The sequence below is a fragment of the Haliotis rubra genome, unplaced genomic scaffold (genome assembly GCF_003918875.1).
Source record: "Haliotis rubra isolate DU_JTF1 unplaced genomic scaffold, ASM391887v1 Scf65, whole genome shotgun sequence".
Lineage (NCBI taxonomy): Eukaryota > Metazoa > Mollusca > Gastropoda > Lepetellida > Haliotidae > Haliotis > Haliotis rubra.
Window position 1 is genome coordinate 259,798 of NW_025767357.1, and position 10,035 is coordinate 269,832.

Sequence of the window (10,035 nt, forward strand, 5' to 3'; positions counted from 1 at the left end):
TGATGATCTCGTCGGTGACGTTGATGATGTAGGCAGACTTCAACTCCACCACAGTGCCCGGCGTCGGGGGTGTTGTATCCACGCTGATGGCGTTGGAGATACTTGTTGACGTCATTCCTACTTTGTTGATGGCCTTGACCTTTGCGTAGTAGCTCTTACCATGGACGACATCATCAGCTAAACCTAAGTATGAAAGTCAAACAACTTGGACGTGTCGAGTGAGTGAGTGAATGAGTTTAGTTTTACGCCGCACTCAGCAATATTCCAGCTATATGGCGGCGGTCTGTAAATAATCGAGTCTGGACCAGACAATCCAGTGATCAACATCATGAGCATCGATCTGCGCAATTGGGAACCGATGATATGTGTCAACCAAGTCAGCGAGCCTGACCACCCGATCCCGTTAGTCGCCTCTTACGACAAGCATAGTCGCCTTTTGTGGCAAGCATGGGTTGCTGAAGGCCTATTCTATCCCGGATCTTCACGGGTGTGGATGTGTCGAACCTACGGTTGTCACGAAATAAAAGCTTGGTCCCTGCATATTTCTAATTCAGTCATCACTTTGCAGTTACGTCTAACGTCGAATAACGGACACAGGGGAGTTTAACTGTAAATGTATACCTGCACCAAGACATACTTAGGGTAAACCGAAGGACGATCAAGTTCGGGTATGGAATCTCATGGGGATATCAATTCAAAGTTATCCCTTTTGTACCTGAAACCACATATTTTGCAGCATGTCCCGGCAGTTTGACAGGTGCGATGACATCCTCCAGCCCCTCATGGGAGCCAACAGCAAACTCAAACTCTACAACCTGACTCTCGGCGTCGTAGAACCCTGTCCATGTGCACTCCACTGCAGATCTCGGCTGTCAACATAAATGGGAAGCCTTCAGCAAATAGTGAAGTTTGCATTAAACAATTTACAAAAAAACAAAGTATTAACATATTACATCTAAACATACAAACAAACAATATATTTGAAATAAATAAAATATTATAAATGTTACCTTACATCAGACTTTGAAGGACAGCGTGAAATCCCTCTTCTCTCAACTTTATATTATGTTTCTAATCAATACGCGTTACCTGAATAAACTTTGGACAGGTCAACACGCCTTCAGATGGTGATGATTTGTCCACAACAAGATAAGGAGAGACGATACTGCTAGACAATCCCAGTTCATTTTCGGCTGTTAAAGTCAGTATATTTGGCTTGCCTGAAAATTCAAATTCATCATAAATCAATCTGACATGTTCTGCGAACGTCAACCAATGTTAACTTGTATGGCGCGTATATGTTCCAGTAGAGAATAGTTTTAGGTCCCTCATAAGGACATTAATCGTGATATGCTCATATTGAATACGGTATTTCTGTTTATGAACCCTGTCAATTCTCACCATCAGTTGTAGGTTGGATGCCAGTGGGTAGCGCCCCCTCGCCGGTCAGCAGGATGTCCACCTCAGTCCTGGGCTGGACATCCTCCCCATGGGGGTAGGTCCCCACAGAGTAGTACATCTTCTTGACTGGACTCTCACTGTCTGCAACCCTCCAGGAAGAGGAGATGGAGTCCACCTCAGTCTGGTACAGTGTCGTGGTGGAGGTCAGTCTGCTCTGGTTGCTCTCAGAGCCATAGCTGTATAACAAGAACATAGCTTAGTTGACGTACACAGAGTTTTATGGCAAGTTGCACTTGCTGTTTTCTGAAAATATAGCGTTAGGTCAAGTCTGTTTTTATGGTCTGCGTCGAGCGCAGTCCTATTTGTGTGTCTAACATGAACAATGTTCAGCGTTTTGTTTTGTGTTTTGGCTATTGTACCTTGGGCCGTAAATTGAGAACCATAGCAGCGAGTGAAACATGATGTACAGTTCATGTTAAATTTTGCTTCTGTCACTAGTCACTGTCTGATATCATGAGTCAAAGCATAAACCATGTTGTCTTTGTCAGTTTGATCTGGATATTTTCGGCGTCAGTAGAAGATGAACATTGTCGAGCTATGTGGTGTCTTGATCAATATGATTTGAGTATTCACAGAGTCAAAGAAGCTGAAGAAAAGTCTCTGGACAGCATGTGCTGATGTGATCAATCTGCTCTAAATCGTTCGGGCATGGCCATGATGATATGCTTTCACTCTGAATAACTGTATATTCCCGACAAAACGTCTACCTTTCTATTGTGATGGTTGGAGGCGTGAGATCAACTGTAAATCCATCTGAGGTAGATTCCAGGATGTTGCCACCGTTGGTGATGCCGCGGACAGTGGTGTAGTATGTCGTGCCGGATGACAGGGGGAGGACAGCCTGGCCAAAGCCCCTGCTGGAGATACCTGCATAAAAGATTGACATGTAGTCTGTGAAAAGTAGGTATGGTTTTTGAACATGTACATGTACCTGCATTATACTTGGGTTTTGCACACCTGTACAAAAGAACTGAGCTTCTGTATAAATCTGCACCGGGCAATGCCACGTGTCGTTCGATATAATTGTGATAAAAGATGTTGACATAAAAATGTTCTATACAAATGAGAAATTGACTAGTTCATAGTATGTCGAAATATTTACCCAAAATGTGAAAAACGAGGCCACACATTCAGAAGACAGTCGAGTTATTAGAGACTCTTATACGTTGATTACTCAATAACAGATCAATTATGTCATTCTGCTGATTAAGAATCAGTAAACCGAAGTTGATGATGTAAAGTGTATACAATCTGTTGGAATTGCTCCACAGAATGGACTTTGTCAGATAGCACAGCAGTTTCGACACGGAATTCTAAAGTCGTGAATCGTTTCAAACTACCGTTTCCGGTCACATTGGTCTCTGCTTCATCGTGTATGAGACCCGCCATGATGAAAGGTTGCACCTCCTCGCCACCAGGTGTCGTCCCTACCGCCCAGTCATAGTACGTCACACCGTGCTCGTGGCTCTCAAACCCGGCAAACTGTATCGTCACAACTCCCGCGTCTTTCTGGTAGTCCCTATCGATGCCCATGAAGTCAGTTTTCTCGGTGGAGTCGGCGCCGTCGATAACAATACCTAGAATTGTCGTAAGACATTATTTTGTGCGTTAAAGTTTGAAAGATAGTGAATATGTACGCTCTTCTACTGGTAGACAGGGTCTGGTGATGGGAATTATACTTACATAGCAACGTACATGGGCATGCATATGTGTGCACATGATTCCACTTGTATTGGTACAGACATAGAGCTAGCCTATTCAGGTGGCCCATAGCTTAGAGGACCCCGCTTTATGCCCTTCATAATGCCGAGGAAAACATTAAGAACCGCATTTGGACGTGGCCAGGGAATCGAAACACACACGGTATTCCATTTCGATAGGAGGAAGATTATGAAAGTGATGACGATGATCAGAGACATAAATGAAAACTGCGCACCTGTCTTGTCCTGCGCTACTACCCGGATGGGATTTGATGTGATGACGTCACTGGTCAGATCAGCTCCATTGCTCGCCTTTACAGACACATAGTAAACAGGGGTCATCGTGTCAGGGTCAGTCACGGTCAAGGTCAAGCTATCAACATATTTGTTCCTGTCAGAACCAACATCTTTCCAATCTAGTATATCGGTTCCACCTGAAACACACATTACTGAATATACACGTTTGAACTAGGTCTTATGTACTTTCAAAGATACATTTCATGTATCCCTTTGTATGTAAGTACACTTATATTAGACAGGCGAGGATCCGGGGTTACAATTGGTTTTCATCAACTCATGTTTGTCGGAAGAGGCGACATCGGGATCGGATTGTCAGGTCTACTGACTTGGTTGACACATATCATCGTATCCCAATTGTGTAGATCGATCTTCATGCTGTCAATCACTGGATTGTCCTGTCAATCTGGATTATTTACAGATCGCCGCCCTATAGCTGGAATATTGGTGAGTGCGGAGTTAAATATCAAACAAACATATCATCATATCTAATTGTTCTATAAAGTATGCCAACAAAGCATTACGGACCTCTACTGGTTCCAACGGCGACCATGTAAGACTTGATTCCACTATGGGTGTCTGTGGCAAACCAGGTGGCCTTGATGCCTTGAGGGTCAGACTGGACAACGTAGCCATCGATGACCTCTTCTACATTGCCGGACAGGATACCAGCATACACCCACTTCATCTGTAACACAAGGGAAAACCTTTATGAGCCATATATCCCTTGACATATTCTTACACTACAGGAGGAACCCGTTATGAGCCATATATCCCTTGACATATTCTCACACTACAGGAGGTCCGGGCTAGAATATTGATCTTCATTAATCCATGCTTGTCGTAAGAGGCGACAAACGGGATCGGGTGGTCAGGCTCGCTGACTTGGTTGACAATTGTGTAGATCGATGCTCATGCTGTTGATCACTGGATTGTCTGGTCCAGACGCGATTATTTGCAGACCGCCACCATATAGCTGGAATATTGCTGAGTGCGGCGTAAAACTAAACTCACTCACTCACTACAGGAAGAGCATGTCCACGTTATCAGTGAAGCTGTTAAACGCCCTTTTTATAGATTTCTTACGATTAAGACAATGGTTCATTTATGTAATAGTTAAGAGTTTGGCTTTGCAAATTTTGACCTTATCTAGAATTTAACCTTATCTAGGTGATCTGTTTTCGTTCAAATAACTAATACCCTTGATGATTTACAAGTCTGAATTGACGCACAGGAGAGCAAGGCAGCCGTCAAATCTGTTTTACATTTATGTCTATGCACAAATAGAAGCGACAAAAAGAAAGCTCTGTTGAAAACACTCCACAACTTCAAATTGCAACAGTCAACGTTCCCTTTATAAATGTCGGACAAAAGTATAACATCTCCAGCCTTAGGCTTTCACATTTCACAACTGATGAGGTACAATCGACGGTGCTCAATTTGAAATAGCATCGCATGACTTTTGCTCAGTTGTTCGATAAAACTATCACGACGTCGGTGAAGTTATCAAAACGTTTCATAATAAATATTCGGAGGACATTTCTAAATTTGACGCATCAGTGAAATTAATTATTGTGTCGATGCAAGATGGAGTTTTCTTCAGGTGAACAATTGACTAGCCTTTGCATTTGTTTACGACGGGTGCCCTCGTGACTATTTGGGAGTGATTAATCAACACATGCTAATGATACAGTCGGAATTTTAGTATTGATTCATGTTGATGTGGAAAGGGTTTTGGCGCTGTTGTGAGAGTAGAACCCTCTTCGGCCAACACGTGTTCTACATTCTGCACGTGTTATAAAATAATGTGGAATCACACACAAAAAGTTGAATTGTCGTACGTAAAGCGTTTCTCTTTGAATGATTTAACATCGGACAACATATCTTTTAATTGTGAAGCCTTGGTGAAAGTTCAATACAACTCCGACTACCAAACCCCCATTCATGGGCATATTACTTTTCGTTTTCCTGATTATTGACTGTCTGTAGATAGAATTAGTATTCCTACCTTAGGAGGAGTATTATCCAATAGTACGCCATTGGTATCATAGGCGGCTACGGCCCCGGCTTTGTTGGCAGCCCCGACTCTCACACTGTACACAGCGCCTGGCTTGAGTCTCAGCCCTGTCTGACTGAGGCTACGCAAGCTGGTGTCGCTGATAATCGCCCATTCTCCAGGCTCTGTAATTTAGGAAATTGTTGTGTTTTTATTCAATGTTAATAACTACACACACACACGTGTTCCATAGTTCACATATATACTTATTTTTCAAATATCCCTTTACAATATATATATAGTTAGTAATTAGCAATCAGTATTTTATTCAGTTATTGACGCTGAATTATATTTTATATTCCATAGTTCACATATATTCATATTTTGAAATATCCCTTTACAATCAATATCAATGATGCTACCGTGACAGAAATGGTCAAGATATTATACTAGTATCTTTTATATTAAATTGATATTAAGTTTTTCATTAAGACTACGTCTAACTTTGAAAACATTAACTACAACTTGCCTATAACAGTTTTCCATGTGGATAGTACATGACTAACTGTGCGGCTACATTGATTCTACCAACCTGGGTATATTTGATGTTTTGACCCTTGGTGCAGCTGAAACACCTTGTACTTGTAATGATCCAAACCGGACTCTTCATCAATGAATTCAAAGTTGGCTTCGACAGTAGTGTTGGATAGCTGGAACAAAATAATTTCAGAGGTTTCAACTAAACATCTCGATCATGAATGCCATACATAATGAAAGGTAGATACATCTACGACGCCTACGTATTGAGGCAGTCAATTGTTGAATGTGTAAGTGAGAGTATGGGTTTTTTCTTTCGCCGCTTCCGGCATTATTCCTGCAATATCACGGCGGGGGACACCAGTAATGGGCTTCACACGTTGTACCCATGTGGGGAATCGAGCCCGGGTCTTCGGCGTGACGAGCGAATGCTTTAACCATTAGGCTACCCAAACACTCCCTGAATGGGTGCATGATATATGTCACAAGACGTTCTATCGCGCCACAGCCTCACCTGGAAGTCAGCATCTTTGTTCTGTTCACGTCCATCACCTAGGAACACCATCCTGGGCGGAGTGAGATCCACCACAAACCCATCTGTTGTCTGTTCTACAGTACCCAGGGCGTTGTTGATGGTCTTCAGCTTCGTCTTGACAATGTCCTGATGGTTCAGGTGGAAGTTGTGCCACTCGATCTGTCTGACGTCTTCGCCCAGAGTGTTCCAGTCTCTTAATACCTCAAATTCTGGAGCTAGATTCCTGAAACATTCGAAATACATGAAGGAAATATTTGAGCACCTGTTATAACACAGTCTCTACATCAGGGCATTGTGCATGTCAGTTGATGGAAAACTCAAAATAATTTTCATCACCATGTACTTAGGATATGATTTACATTGGTACATATTGCTATGATTTGAAACTTCAAGTACCATCGAATACGTTTTTGGGTCAACACAGCTGCGACTCTGCATTAATTATTTGTTTCTCTCGCCGTAATGTTAAGTATTTAATTACAATCTTCGTTAATTTTGAAAGTGTGATAATAATTACAAAGGCATCTATTTGTACAAATCAAAAATAATCCTGTCAGTGACGTTAAGCCCCATTTCACGTTGTATATGACGTCAGTGTTTTCCTCTCACTCGCTTGAGTATCAGTGTATCAATCTCTCTGATGGCGGACTCTGGGTCATCTGATGGGAGACTCTAGCTCATGTTGGTTTCTCAGTGATATCCTGCCGACTTACTTTTCTCTTAGTATCTGTACAGCATACTCTCTTATGTCAGACTCGGGGTCACTATGGTTCCTCCACTGGGTTCCAACTGTAGCAACGTGGGTACTGAACTCAACGTCGACAAAGCTGTCCCGTATACCGTCGACAACATCACCGGGTACGGGGGGAGTCAGATCCACGATCACTGGAATTTGGGTCAAAATGCTGAATTGTTAGAGATAAGTGATAAACAAAGACCCATGGCGGGTTAGTTAAGCTGGCATTATATATTGGGGTCGAAATTGTACACCGTATGTGATGCGTCAGAAGCCTGTCAAATATATACTCCTGCAAATAATGGTTGTCACCCCCTTCAATATTTTTCATTTGAGATGGGGTGTGGGGTGGGGTGTGAAGTGTGGGGGTTGGGGTGGGGGGGGGTGACAACCATTATTGGCATGAGTATACTTCAGATGTTTGTTTTCACAATTGACAAAGATTATAGTATTGGACATTGAATTACCTCCATCTGACATTGCCGAGACGTTCAGTTGTTTGTGGCCAGCATTGAACGCTGTGAGGTAGAATCTGTAGGCCTTGCCGTGTTCGAGCCTCTGGTCAGAGCCCACCTGGACACAGATTTTAAATGTCTTGTGGTCAAGACTGACCGGCTCGGAGATAGTTGTGTTTGTATCATCAAAAACCGACACCTCGTAGTGGGAAATCCCAGACTCAGGATCACGGAAGTCAAACCAGTTTGCGCAGATCTGTTGTAGATGCGAAAATAATATTAGGAGTAAATTCAAAGTTTTGGAAAATGAAATTGAAACAATAGCATGAATAATAGGTGCAACGGTGCTTGAGATTTGGGCCCGGTGAATCAGTTGTCTAATACGTCGAAATTGTAACTCTTTGCTTTGGAAATATAGAACATGACCCGTATCATTACCTGGTCAGCATCCTTGGTAAAGTCGAGGTCAAGCTTGTAGACTGGTCCATCATTCACAATGCCTGGTTCGGGGGGTGAGGAATCCACAACGATTGGATGGTTGGACACGCCCACTGTCGCTAATTCAACTGAAACATACACAATGCCATGTCGTGAAAATTATATTCTATCGTATGTTGTTATGTGTCAGTAACTTCATTGTAAGCGGCAGCATATTGATTGAAGCGCTCGTACTATATAAGGTTTAAGGTAGTGACCTTGACACCTTTTTATATTCAGTAAAAATAATAACAGCACTTCCCAGTATGGAGAGTTCTCTAAGGAGCAATAATATGTGTTGTATTCTACTCAATTAAACCATTAATTATGATGTCGTTCTATATATGTTGGTCGTAGTAAGTTTTATAATGCATCGTGCTTCTGTCTGGAACTGCATTCAGTGTGAAAAGATGGTTTGCTATTACTAACCATTGTTATAAACGTTATTATGCAGACAACAGCTCCACTAGAGGTCTGGACCGGGCACTTGATGTCACCATAACTGTCACAAACCTGTTACTATTACTTACCATTGTTGATTACTCTGACTTTAATCCAGACAAGAGTTCCACCTGGGATCTGGAACTTCTGGGTGATATTGCCATCTCCTTGAGAAGAACTCTGCCAGTTCATGTGATTACAGTCATTTCTGGTCTGTCCCAGACACAAGTCTGCTTCTCTGATGTCTGAATCTGGGTCACTGTGAGACACATAATGTTCTACTCAATATTTGACAGGGATAGAAAGAAATTTCAAACTGTAACTACCCGACGGCAGTGAAAGTGTCTTATTAATGAAGTTTAAAGGCCACAGGCCCAATGAAAATATAATTTACAATACATTTTAAACGTATACATAACATTATTATATCATACAGATTTATTTGACATTCTATACTTTAAAGCGAAAAATACAAACTTTGACAACTGAAAAAGTGTAGTTTTACATTGTGTAGATATAAGATTTATAAAAAAGGAAGTTTACCCGACTGCAAAAAATAGAACTGTGTATTTATGTAAATGAGCTTTAAATGAAGTTTTACGTTCTTCAGTTCTAAATAAACATACTCCTACATCAATCAGAAACACACCGGACCTGGATATTAAATGATTCCAGCTAAAGTTGAGTAGTATATATAGAAAAGAATCTTAAGAGGTTAGTGATTGTTAAGTTAAAAGGTACTGGTCGATAGCAACGTTATTACTTGAACATAAACGCATTCATTTATGACATTCAGGACACAACCAAATCTGGGTGTGTATGGGTGTTGTATGTTGAATCAGATATAAAAACACACACAGCGTTACCTGGCGTTATACTGCGCTTTAATGATGAATGTATCTTCATCATAGGAGATATTATATAGAAACGGATCAGAATCACTGCGCTTTAATGATGAATGTATCTTCATCGTAGGAAATATTATAGATTTAGAATCTGAAAACACACACAGCGTTACCTGGCGTTATACTGCGCTTTAATGATGAATGTATCTTCATCGTAGGAGATATTATAGATCTCATATAGAAACGGATCAGATCAGATTTAAAAACACACACACAGTTACCTGGCGTTATACTGCGCTTTAATGATGAATGTATCTTCATCGTAGGAGATATTATAGATCTCATATAGAAACGGTGGTGAGTTGTCAATGCCAAGAGGCGTGGTGTGACAGACTGTAGTCGCTAATGGCCCTCCATACTCGACCTTGTTCAGAGCTCGTAACGTCACGTAATACTTCCCATCTGAAAATATACCAGCTGGTATTAGTAAGGACTCCAGTCAATACACGACAACAGACATCCACGAACACCCGATCAAACGATTAATTTAATTAA